This window comes from Aquila chrysaetos, chromosome Z (genome assembly GCF_900496995.4).
Source record: "Aquila chrysaetos chrysaetos chromosome Z, bAquChr1.4, whole genome shotgun sequence".
Taxonomy (NCBI): Eukaryota; Metazoa; Chordata; class Aves; order Accipitriformes; family Accipitridae; genus Aquila; species Aquila chrysaetos.
The window spans coordinates 30,050,896-30,064,426 of NC_044030.1; the positions used below are offsets into that span (position 1 = coordinate 30,050,896).

Consider the following 13,531-nt stretch of genomic DNA (forward strand, 5'->3'; position numbering starts at 1 on the left):
GTGGAGGAGAGCGGTGGGCCCGCTCGGGGCGGGGCCTCACCGGCACCGCCTGGTGCCCCCGACTCGGCAGCGTTGAGCCCGGCAGCCGAGGTGGGGAAGGGAGCGATCTTCCGGCAGTAGGGCAGAGGGCGCCCCGGGACGGCTTCGTGCAGGACCCGGCTCTGTTGGGCTGCTGCTGTTCGTAAAGGTAGAGGGTGAAGGAGACCGCGCGGCCTGGGCGTGAGGTCGCCCCAGGGAAGCCTGAGCGGCCCCGTGTGCCCGCAGCAGCCTGCAAGGAAGGTGGACGAGACCTCGGCGAGGTTAATTCGGGGAACATAAGCGTCTGAACCTGTTAAAATTGCTTTATCTGCTGTGGTGAAAGGTAGAACTGGAACCTAAAAATCAGCTGATTTTCCAGAACTGAATTGCTTTGTGGTGTTCCTGAGACGACAAGCAGGTTCCATGTGCTGCATGCAAGGAGGTAGCAAATATTTCTGAAGCACCAAACAGCCGATTGTACTTCCATTCTCGAACTAACATGAAGTTTCTAGATGTCTTTAATCCTCTCAAGTTAGTTGAGAAAGAACAACTGTTCAAGGAAGCATCGATGTTAGCAAGCATACATTTTAGGGCATTCTGTTAATATTTTACAGTATATATAAATTAATTCCTAGTCCTGTATAGAATGAAGGGGTTTTTTTTATACTTGAGACCAGAAGGATGCTTCTTGTTTCCTCAAGAAGTGTATTTTAAAACTGATTATGCGTTGAGATGTTTTCTGGAGACATCCTTTTTAAGTTATTTAATTTATTTATGAGTTACACAGAAGTTCATTGAACTGTAAGTCATGAGAATGTTTATGAATGTATAGCATTTGGATTTGGAAACAGATTTTTGAGAGTAGTATTTGGAGCAAATGCATAATGTTCTAATAAGTTCTTCAAATGTATAGTGAGGCAACTGGAATGGTAAAATGAATGACACTACTAATAGTCTGCCTTATTCAGGTATTGCTTACTACTTGATTAGGTGTTGCTGACGTGCTTGTTCTTAAATGCCATTCACCGAGGCAACTACTTTGCTTTCAGTTGCCAGATTTATGGTATTTATCCATATCCTGGGGATTTTGCTATTTATTGGCCCAACAGCCTCCTTAACTGCTTCATAGCACTACAAGAATGAAAAATACAAACCCTTTTTCCCTTCAAGGGGGTACTGCAGCTGTGGTATTAGAGGTTTTCTTGTTCTGAGAAAGAGGGGAAAAAACTCCCTACGGATACTTACGTGTGCAGTAAGAAAAAGGAAGGGTGCAGTCGTTAGAGAATTAAGTACGAGACAGGAGAGCAAATAGATGCCATGGCAGATATAATGGTTAGTGAAAGTTGATAATGTTTTTGATCACCAGATCTCTAGGAAAAAAACCTATGCGTACATAGAATACCAGTGTGAAGCAGGTTTCCGGGGATTTGTTACCAGCAGATAGTACTTGTTAAGAGTGGTAATTGCAAGAAGAGAAGTGGTATATAAATAAAAGGGTCTTATAAATAAGACGTCTCAATATTCTTCTATGTGAAACTTCCTTTGTCATCTCCCTGACTTATAGAGCAGGTTAAACTTTATTTGCTGGTTCACTTCAATTTTTTTAATAAAAGTATAATAAATACTAAATTGAAGTTGCAAGTTGATCCATCCATGCTTTCTACCTGCAGTGGTGTGGGAGTTACAGCACATAATTGTCTTCTCTTTTTGTGAAAGATATGGTTTGGCTTGGAAGCTGACATCAGTGGCATCAGTGCTATTGTGATTTGTGAAGTTTCTGTATCAGCTTATGTAAATACATTTTCTCAATATGGTTTATTGACATAATGGAAGATAATTTATATGATTTAAAGTGATGTTGTTGATGAAGTCAAGTTACTTTTTCAACTCTTAATAAAGCCTTTAAGAATTAAAAGGCCTCTATGCAAGCTTTTATTAGAGTATAAAAAATGGTGCAGTTACGAAGACAAGTTACTTCTTCGGGCCTATTATTGAATTGAAACTTAAATTGCAGTCTTGTTGCGTTTCAGAGCTGTCATACATGTTTGCCCATGGAAACTACGTGGGCTAAATTCCTGGTGAATCTAATGAGATTTTGTACAGAGCAAGTCTTAGACTTCTAAAGGTTTTCTGACGTAGTCTTTGTATGTAGCTCCACCACCACCTCTACCCAGAGGGATTTGAAACGTAGGAATAAGGGTACAGGTAGGATGTGAAATTTCTTCTTTTCCTATTTTTAGTCAGAGAGTTGTTTTGACTGTGGAGGACTGATTCTTGAAACTTCTGGGAAGATAGGTTTGACTTAACCAGTTCATACATAAATACAGCTTATGGTTTTCTTGTCTATGTAAGCATCTATATCAAGTTAAATAATCTAACATGGCATATTTAAATTCTCTTGTGGGCAAAGCTTGTCTAGGTCTCTGATTTATCAGGATGATTTTCATGGTTTTTACTCTTCAGCTTCACTTGGGAGTGCTTAGTTTCCTGTTTTACTAAGCTCTTTGAAAGATCACTGAAACTCCCTTTGCTTTTTGGTGCCCTCTACTGATTCTGTTTGTCAGAACAGCGAAAGCTAGGGCTTTTTTGTCTTCAATGGCAGTAAAATGTTAGCAGCAGCAGCTCTTTAAAAACGGTGGGAAGGGAAAAGAAAGAAAGGAAGTCCTTTTGCACCTCAAGTATTTTGTTGATTGCTGTCCAACAAGTTTGTCTGGATTGCAGTGAAACTGTTCCTCATCTGATAGAAAAATAGTTAAGCAGTATAAATCTGCATCACCTCGTGTCTTCTATAGGCATTCCAGCTGTAAAAAGACTGGTGCCTTTCCTCTTCTTCTCTCAGAAGAATAGAGACTTTTTCTTTTTAGTGTCCACAGTTCCTGGTTCTCAGTGAGCACATTTCAGATTTGCTGTCCCAGAAATTTTTACTCCTCCTGGTTCACTTGCAGTAACATTGCTTTTTGTATTTCCCACTACGACCTCAGGTACTATAAAAAAAGTGTGGCACTTCATGTGAGCGCCACTACATATGCTGCATTTTTCTTGCTTTCTGTTTAAGTAGCCTTTTCATCTTGTCATTCTTGCAATTTTGTTCCTATCCCTCAAATCTGTGAACACCTCTCTCCTAGGCCAGCTTGGCAATTGCATGAACTCAACCCTATCCTCTGTCCAGAGCCTCTTATCTTAGTCTTGTGATCTGTGTTTGCCAGCTCTGTTCGTTTCTGACAGAACTGGCCAAATTTTTCTTTCACATTGCAGTAAGAGTAAATCATTGTGCGAGCAGGGATAAGAGCATTCATGGCACAGTTTATGGTGCTGCTGAGCATATGCTCTGTCAGGCAGTCTTCGTGAGAACTTTGAGATAGCCTTCTCTGTAGACAAAAATTAAGAACTTCTCTTCCTTATTCAGGTTCTTTAGATGATCTGTGTTGGGATTGTTCTTTTAAAAAGCTGTGATGTGCTGAATATTTTTGATGAGCTGCATTTTCAAAATGTGATTCTTAGGAATCAGTCTCTTGCAAAGACATTTAAAACTATTTTCTTGGCAAGTACTGAGGGAGGGCATTTTTGTTTTGGTGTCCTCTGTGTGTAAGTCTGTTGGGAAAACATTGGAACTGAATGTAAAATGAGAGGAGTGAAACGGTTGGAGACATAAATGAGTAGGAGCAGGTATTCATTTTAAGTAACATTGTGGAAGGAACTTGTAAATATGAGTAGCAAAGTTCCAAGTGGATGAATATGGATTTGAGAAAAAGATTCAGATGTGAACACAAAGAGCCTGGCAAGACCAATACGCATTTAGTCATTTTGTATGTGAATCTCTACTGAATATAGGTTAGAGATCATAAGTGAAACTTTCTTTCTCTGTATTTTCAGATTTCTTACTGTATCGGAGAACAGTCAGAGCACTCTTCTCAAATTCAAATACGGAGACCTACCGTAGTGTTTGTATTCTCTGGATGTTTAGTTTCAACTCTGTAGTTGAAATGTGACTTAACAGTTCATAGCTGTGATGGTGACTTCATTCAGCGTAGGGCAGAGCTTGAGACTGTATAAAAGAAGTACATATCTCACTGAATTTCTTGCATGCTTTAAATTCTCATGTCTTTTTTTCTCCTTAGTAAAAATGTGGGATGAAGTTTGAGAAGTCAGCCAGCAAACCATGCTTATTTGAGTGCATTTGGGGGAATAAGGCTTTTTTTCCTTCACACATTATCTGATATGTATCGTGGTTTGTTGGTTGTTTTTTTTAACAAAACTTATTCTGACTTTGCATGAGAATAATCCTATTTTCTAAAGTAAATGAAAAGATCTACACAAGTGTGAGCTGTTTCTTGAAGCTGAGGACCTACAGTGTTTTCTCATATTCCTTTTAGGTTAACTTACCAGGAAATATCAATTCTTTCTTGGTTTTGGTGTCTCCTATAATTTGTCTAAGAGGACTGACTTCTCTACCCCTTACATCCAATTACAAGGATTATATACATGTCCAGATGACAGCCTCCCAATATGTGTGTTTGGTAGGGGCAGAGGAACCAGCTGCTGTTGCAGCAGTTAATATGTTCACAGGGCCTGTGGGGAGTCTGACACATGCAAAAAATGAAGTTCTACAAGCTACTGAGGGCAAAAGGTGTGTTCAATTCCCAACTAACAGAGAACTGTTTTCTTTTCCAAAGCTTTTTAAAGCAACTCTATTAACTTATATAAGCTGTTAGTAAAAATGAAATGGCCTGTGTAGGTTTAAAACAAGTACTCTGTAATATGTAGTGTATAGTCTAAATATGATGAGCTTTAAAAAGAATCATAGAATCATATAGGTTGGAAAAGACCCTTAAGATCACCAAGTCCAACCATTAACCTAACACTGCTAAGTCCACCACTAAACCATGTCCCTAAGTGCCGAGTTTACACATCTTTTAAATATCTCCAGGGATGGTGACTCAACCACTTCCCTGGGCAGCCTGTTCCAGTGCTTGACAACCCTTTCAGTAAAGAAATTTTTCCTAATATCCAATCTAAACCTCCCATGGTGCAATTTGACACTGTTTCCTCTCATCATCTCACTCATTACTTGAGAAAGGAGACCAACACCCACCTCGCTACAACCTCCTTTCAGGTAGTTGTAGAGAGTGATGAGGTCTCCCCTCAGCCTCCTTTCCTCCAGACTAAACAACCCCAGTTCCATCAGCTGCTCCTCCTAGGACCTGTTCTCTAGACCCATCACCAGCTTTGTTGCTCTGCTTTGGACACGCTCTAGCACCTCAGTGTCTTTCTTGTAGTGAGGGGCTGGTTTGGGTTTGTGTGGCAGGGTTTTGGTAGTGGGGGAGGGGCTGCAGGGGTGGCTCCTGTGAGAAGCTGCCAGAAGCTTCCTCGGCTCCAAGTCGGATCCACTTCTGGCCAAGACCAAGCCAATCAGCAATGGTGGTAGCACCTTTGGGGTAACATTTTTAAGAAGTGGAACCTGCAGCAGGGGGAGGAGATTGGAATGTGAGAGGAACACCTCTGCAGACAGCAAGGTCAGTGAAGAAGGAGAGGGAGGAGGTGCGTAGGAGGAGGGGATGCCCCTGCAGCCCGTGGTGAGACAGCAGGCTGTCCCCCCCAGCCCATGGAGGTGAGCAGGGGAGCAGATGCCCACCTGCAGCCCGTGAAGGACCCCATGCCAGAGCAAGGGGATGCCCCTGAAGATGGCTGTGATTCCATGGAAAAGCCCACGCTGGAGCAGCCTGTGCCTGAAGGACTGCAGCCCATGGAAAGGACCCTGGAACGCTGGAGCAGTTCATGAAGAATTGCAGCCTGTGGGAAGGACTCATGCTGGAGTAGTTCATGGAGGACTGTCTCCCGTGGGAGGGACCCCACGGTGGAGCAGGGGAAGAGTGAGGAGTCCTCCCCCTGAGGAGGAAGGAGCAGCAGAGACAATGTGTGATGAACTGACCCCAACCCCCATTCCCCGTTCCCCTGTGCTGCTGTGGGGAGGAGGTAGAGAAAATTGGGAGTGGAGTTGAGCTGGGAAGGAGGGAGGGGTGGGGGGAAGTTGTTTTAAGATTTGGGTTTACTTCTTGTTATCCTTGTTTTGATTTGAATGGTAACAAATTAAATTGATTTTGGTTTTCACCCAAGTTGAGTCTGGTTTTTGCCCGTGAACGTAAGTGGTGAGTGATCTCTCCCTGTCCTTGTCTCGACCCACGAGCTTTTCTTTATATTTTCTCCTCCTCATCCCACCAGAGCCGGGGGGGGGGAGGAGTGGGCGAGCGGCTTCATGGTGCTTTGTTGCTGGCTGGGCTTAAACCACAATAGGGGCCCAAAACTGAACACAGTATTTGAGGTGTGGCCTCACCAGTGTCAGGCTTAGTCCCTCCCGCTGGCCGCACTATTTCTGACACAAGCCAGGATGCTATTGGTCTTCTTGGCCACCTGGGCACACTGCTGGCTCATATTCAGCCGGCTGCTGACGAACACCCCAAGGTCCTTTTCCACCAGGCAGCTTTTCAGCCACTCTTCCCCAAGCCTGTGGCATTGCCTGGGTTTGTTACAACCCAGGTGCAGGACCTGGCACTTGGCCTTGTTCATCTCTCAAAACTGGCCTCAGCCCATCAATCCAGACTGTCCAGATCCCTCTGTAGAGCCTTCCTACCCTACATATCAACACTCCCACCCAGCTTGGTGTCATCTGCAAACTTACTGAGGGTGCACTTGGTCCTCTTGTCTAGATCATTGATAAAGATGTTAAACAGAACTGGCCCCAATACTGAGTCCTGGGGAACTCCACTTGTGACCAGCCACCAACTGGATTTAACTCCATTCACCACAACTCTTTGGGCCTAGCCATCCAGCCAGTTGTTTACCCAGCAAAGAGTGCACAGCAAGCTGTGAGCAGCCAGTTCCTCCAGGAGAATGCTGTGGGAAGTGGTGTCAAAGGCTTTACTAAAGTTCAGGTAAACAACCACTTAAATGGAATCCTAGATTTGTACTGTCGTTAAGGGTGGTTCTGCAGTGTATAAGCACTGTAAATAGTAAAACTGTAAAAGTGTTCTGCACTGTAAATAAATCAGTTTTAACAAGAAATTGGTTAACAAGATGCCAACCATAACGTTATGCTCAGTGGGCATACCATTGTGTTCAGCCATTTGTAGGTGATACAGAGAGTTTACTTGTCCCAAACTGTATGACTGACAAAGTAAAGCCTTTGTATTTGTTTCAGCTGTGAAAATTTTCTTTTATGTGGAAAATGGCCTGGAAGAAGGAAAGAACAAATTAAGTGTCAGAAATGGGAGAAGCAGAGAACTGAAAATACAGTGTGAGAGGAGCCTTGACACTTTGGTGTTGGAGACTTCTGTGACAGTTACATACTTGTTGTGGTTTAATCCCAGCTGGCAACTAAACACCATGCAGCTGCAGTTGTACTGTGCCATGTGGGATGTGTTTTCTCCCTTGTTCTGTGGGATCTCCCCAGAGAAGAAGGAAATTGAAAAAGGTAGAACTTAGAATGTCTTATTCTTAGAATTAAGTATCTCAGCCCTCTTTGAATTTTCAGGCCTGTGTTTAAGTACAATTCTGTAAGTTTTATGGCAACTTTTTTTTTGCACTAATACCAGTGTGTATATGTTGCAGTATGTTGAAGAACACGACAGTTTGGCCATACCAATTAGGTAGGTAGGTTGTTTTGTGGATTCATTGTGTAGTTTCTAAAATGGATTAAGAGTACTTGTTGAGGCTTCAAACTTCAGCAATATGGAGAGACTGGAAGAATGTAGAGAGTAAACTGTGGTACATTCCTGAAGACATTAGGTCCTGGCTTCCCTCAGTTTCTCAGAACACATAATACTGCATTATACACAGAAATTTTTAACAGTATGGTGTGCTGAGCAGAGACATACATCTTTTGCTAACGCAGCTCAGTGTTGTGATGAGGGGCAAAGCCAGTGAAGGAAGCCAAATGTGAATATGTTCTACCACAATATGTGTTGGGGTATTATGCCAGTAGTTCTTTTCCTAGGAACAAATTTCTAGTGCTGACTTGCCTTTGTGACCAATTACAGTAGCGTAAGTAACATACCAGTGTAAATGTAATCTCTTTGCGGGCTGAAGTTTTGGGAGGATTGATTTAAATCATCTATGTTAATTGGTGGTTAAAATATAGTCTTCTGTCAAAAATTGGCTCATGCCTCTGTAAATACTAGTTCGAGTGCTTAGGTAGCAGTATGCCTTAGTTCAGTGTTTGGATATTCTTTAACTCTTTGTCAACAAATACGGTCAGCGTAACATTAATTTACCCAGATAAGAAGTTTCAGTCTTCAGTGCTCAAATGCTGCCTTGTCCATTTACTTACATCGTGTTTTATGTATGTGTGTGCATATATATATAGTTTATTGTGGGGAAAAAGTTCTTTAAGTAGAAAGAGTGTGATTTGTTTTATAATGGTCTAATTACCCTGTCTCTGTTGATGTACCTGTATGTTAGTTCACATGCCTAAATGGAAAAGTCAATAGTGAATACATACTGTACATTCAAACTATACATAGAGAAGACCTTGGTATGAAGACAGCTTTGAGCCAGACTTCTCTTCAGACTTCTTGTCCCATCAGCTGAAAGAGTAGAATTATTTTTAAAATTGAAAACTTGATCTTTTTGAAATGTGGCTATATCTGAACACCTTGTCTTGATTTCACCACTTTCCTCTTGCCCTGGCATCATTTTAAGTATATCAATTTCAGTATGTTTTATGACATTTAAAGTAATTTCTTTATAGTAATCAACGTATTTTAATGATACACACACAAAGTTAAATGTGTTTCAGCCTTATATATAGGGAAATCAGCTTCTTTCTGTAGCTACAAATTTGTGATTTTAATTAAAAACTTATCTTCTGTTTTATTTACATACCTAAATAGGAGTTCGGGACTCTGTGTATGCTAAGAAGCTGCTGTTAGCACCATCTCCTGAAATGGCACTTTCTGTGTTGTGTTAGGTGGTGTTGATGTCAAAACATGGACGCTTTAATTCAGATCTTGGTAGGCAATTTGGAGATGAACTGGTAGGAAATTATAAACTGAAAATATAAAAAAAAATCTTGCTGGATACAAGTACTATGTGTTGGGTTTTTATTTGTTGTTTTATTTTTAAATGTTCCAGTTTTAAGAAAGAAAGCTTACAAATATTCAGTGAGATACTAAATGTATGTAATGGGTTTTGCTTGCTGCCATCATGTGTTAACTGCAGGAAACATCTGCAGAAACAGCACAAATTGTTTTCCATTTATTATCACCTACAACATTGACAAAGTTGAGTTCAAAATTGAGACCATAAACTGGGATTTTAAAGTAAAATTAATATTTTTCTAACAACTTTATTCTTAATTAGAGAGGGAGGTATAGCTGAGTTTTTTTCCCTTACTGAAGTTTGGTTGGTGTTTTGGATTATGAGAGGTAACGATCCCTATTCGGAAAAAACACCTTGATGTGATGTAAAAATAAATACTACCTTTTTTGTGAGTTTAGCAGCATTGAAATTGCTTTGATTCATTTCTCTGAAAAATGATTGCAAAATCTTTTCATATTTCAAAGGATTCTTGTTTGCATGCAGCAAATACTGCAAGCAGTAGCAAATACTAATAAATTCAGTTTGAAGAACTTTGAGATGACTGTGTGTTTCCTTGATTCTTAAACCTGCTTCAGTATTAGAAAAGGAGATGCTTCAGATGTGATATATGGGTTGCACTTTCCTTTTTGAATGAGCAGTAGAACTTGAAAATGTGAAAGGTGTAGTCCTGCTAAACACAGTTTGCTTAATTTCTTCTTGCTATTGAGAGTGTTGCAGTGTCCCAAATAGGACACTAAGATTCTTACTTTTTTTTATGTTGTGCTTTTTAAATTCACATGCAGCAAAGAAATATTCCAGCATTTGGTATGAGAAATTGACACCTAAGAATCAAATTCTTAAGACTGTTTAAAATATTTACTGTGTGAAACTTAAGAAGTTTAGGCTTAGCCATCTCTTAATGTTGTTTCTTGTGTATCCTAAACACCTGGTTAAATGAGAATTGCATTTCAGAGAAGGAACTAATACAGGGAAAACCCTGGAAATGGCTGTCAGCCTGTCAATTAAACAAAAAATTAAATATTCAGGTTATTAATGTGTTTTCATCGTAAGTAAAATGAAGAGATGCATTTGATGGAATATATTCTATGCTATTTGTATGTAAGTTGCTTTTGCATGTCTCAAATCTTTTGCAGAAACACTTCGCATGGAGGATTCATTGTCAGTTTTGGTTGCTGAAGAACAATATTGGCCATTGTGCTTGCCATCAGTAAATAATGAATTAATCCTATTAAGCGTGAGTGAATTATGGATGGCCCAGAAAGATTACTGATGAGTGCTCTTGGTACAGAAACAGTCTAATTGATATATATACCATTATAGCTTTGAAACAAAAAAATTAGACGGGCTTCTATCCTCTGTGTACTATGTTTGGTAGTGTTCCACTTATTCTACAGCTTATGTTCCTTTTACTAAATACTGTGTAAATTTTTGCTGTTTCCCTATCTTTAATTCACAGAAATTATTAAGAAACCTGATACATGTAAACCTGCTACAGCAAATTTTATACTGGCAATCTGACATTGTTATTGTAAGTTGGTTTCCATTTTAAAATGCAGTTACTAGTTTTTTTCTTACCACATGGTGACAAGACAACATTGTAGGCTTCCTTTCAGAATGATGTGCCTTACTAAGGACTCTTCTGTCTCTAAGAATTGAAAGAGAATATTTTCTCTCTAATTCCACAGAGAGGGTGTAAAGAGGGGGTTTCTTCTCAACTATGTTTTTTCTGTGCACTTTGCTATAGCCATAGGAGCAGTTTATGTCATGCTTAGTGTTTCTTGATCTCTATTTGTGGAATTTTCATCCCAAGTACTAGTTTCATATTGATTTTCTTAATTCTTGGCAGTCTCTTCTGAAGTGCAGAGGGAAATGGTATCCCATTTTAAATACTCTGATGTGTCTGGTGTTCAGTGGGGAACATGCTCACAGGTGTACTTTGTGTCTCAAGGGTAGCGCTTGGAGCTCTGCCCCAAAGTAATATTTGAGTTGTGCTTTGCTTCTTTCACAGGAGAACGCTTCTGAAAGCCTAGTGTTTAGCATATAGTGAAAATCAGTTACTGCTTTCTGTTGTGCTGTTGCAGAATCACAAACTGGCTGAGGTAGGAAGGGACCTCTGCAGGTCATCTGGTCCAACCTCCCCTGCTCAAGCAGAGCCACCTAGAGCCAGGTGCCCAGGACCATGTCCAGTCAGTTTTGGAATATCTCCAAGGAGGGAGACTCCACCACCTCTCTGGGCAACCTGTGCCAGTGCTCAGTCACCCTCATGGTAAAGAAGAGTTTCCTGATGTTTAGACGGAGCCTCCTGTGTTTCAGTTTGTGCCCACTGTCTCTTGTCCTATCACTGGGCACCACTGAAAAGAGTCTGGCTCTGTGCTCTTTGCAGCCTCCCTTCAGCTGTTTGTATGCATTGATGAGATCCCCCCTGAGCCTTCTCTTCTCCAGGCTGAACAGTCCCAGCTCTCTCAGCCTTTCCTCATAGGAGAGATGCTCTAATTGATTAATCATCTTTGTGGCCCTTCATTGGATTCTTCCAGCATGTCCATGTTTCTCTTGTGCTGGGGAGCCCAGAACTGGACACAGGTCTCCAGGTACTGTCTCAAGAGGACTTTTGAACCTACCCCACAGATTGGCTCATTTTGGCCTTCCTTTCAGCCACCTGGTTTGAGCCAGCTTTCAGATTTGGAAAGGACTGTATTTCTTTACCAATTTTTCATTAGACTAAATTCAGATTACATTAGTGTTCCTTCATCAGGAAGTTGTATGTGCCCAGCCAGCCATGTTTCCAAGTTGTCAGAGTTGTGACCAGGAGACATCAAAGCTTGGCTAGAAAGAAACAGCTCTGAATATTAATGGAAGTGATGTTTTTCAGTAAAATCTGTATGGGACTTAGAAAAGATCTGATGCGTTATTTAAAGCAGTTGTCTTGAATGTTTACATTCTGGGGTTTGAATTTGGTGCCTGGAGGATGCAGGCTGTGGACAGCAATGTTAGAATTTTTAATTTCTTACCATGTACCCACTTTACCTCCACTTTACCACTTTGTTGTACCAGATCATACTCATTATCAACAACCATAAAATTTTCCACTCTTACCAGAGAAGTCATGGTGTCTGTTCCAGATGTTCTCTTATTCATGAGAACAGGCAGAATGTGATGTGAATGCTGGTGGGTTGAAGCAAAGGTTCTGAAGCCCACGTAACACTGTGGAAGTTGAGCAAGCAGTGTTTTGTGCGCTTGCTGGACTTGGTCGCAGTTGGCAGGATGTAAAAGATCACTACATTAACCAATGAGACTAAGCCAGCAAAACTCTTTGGGCAAACCCAGTTATACTGGCAAAAGATTGTTATTGCTGATGTTTATTCTGTCAGCTAAAGTTCCTCTAAAGAGCTTTTGCTAGTAAAAGCTGTGTGTCATCGCAGTATGATTCTGCTGGCAAATCTTTATACATAGACAAGTCCTTTGTCATGAAGCCCTGTGTCCAACTGGATAATCTTTGTTTATTTTGTCATGGGAAAAGTGCAGCCATTAGGCTTGGAAATAGTCCATCTTTCCATAAAATCTATAACTTTTTTGCTATTTGTGGCACAGGGCTCTTAATTTATTGCACGTATTTGCTTCTTTTTTAGTAGCTCCTTTCTAGATTTATTTAGAGCTAGAATTTTAAGAGTATATTTAAGGGAAATGTCAAGCTTTATGTGTAAACCCCAAGAGCTTTTCATCTGTCAGCTTAAAAGTTAATACAATCACACTTTTTTCCTCCCGTTTCTTTTTTCCCCACTGTTATGCAAAATGTAGGTGCAGATCCCTCGGGGCGAGGCACAACACTCAGCAAGTGAAAGCTTTGGCTTTAATGAAAGCCTAGCGTTACCGCAGTGGGAGCCCCAGGACGCCAATTCAATCAAATGGGGACCCAACAGCAGTGGAGCCCTGCTCAGGAGTGAAGCTCAAGGGAAAGCACTGCAGGGGTGGATAATAAAACTTGGCCGATCAACATATCATACGTATGCAATGTCCTGTTTGCTCATTAGCAACCTCACTAGTGTAGTGCAGCTGCTGTTGTCCGTATTCCGAGATCCACAGCTGACTGCATACTTGTCACCTGTGTAAAAGTAGGTGCAGATGTGGGAGCAAAGGATCCTGGGTTACTGTGTCAATGAGATAAAATGTGCTCTGGACTCTACATACTCAGATGGGGGAGGCGAACTATCCTGGTTTACTGTAACAAAGTCTTCTCGCACCCTATATGCACCCTTTTCATTTTTGTTAAATATTCTTGTTTAGGACAAGGGGTTGAGGGGCTGTTGGTTTTTTTTCCATATTCTCCATAGTTTTTACTGTTTCCAGAGGCAGTCTTTGTCTCACTCTTCCTGGACTGTAGTGTCTGACAGTATCCTTAAGGTTTTTCTGTGTATCATTAGTG

At 41.0% G+C, this 13,531-nt stretch overlaps 1 protein-coding gene across 1 annotated transcript in view; it reads left to right on the plus strand.

The window, feature by feature from the left end:
• The window catches only part of RNF38 (ring finger protein 38), a 138,951-nt gene that overhangs the window by 78,810 nt on the left and 46,610 nt on the right, over positions 1-13,531 (plus strand).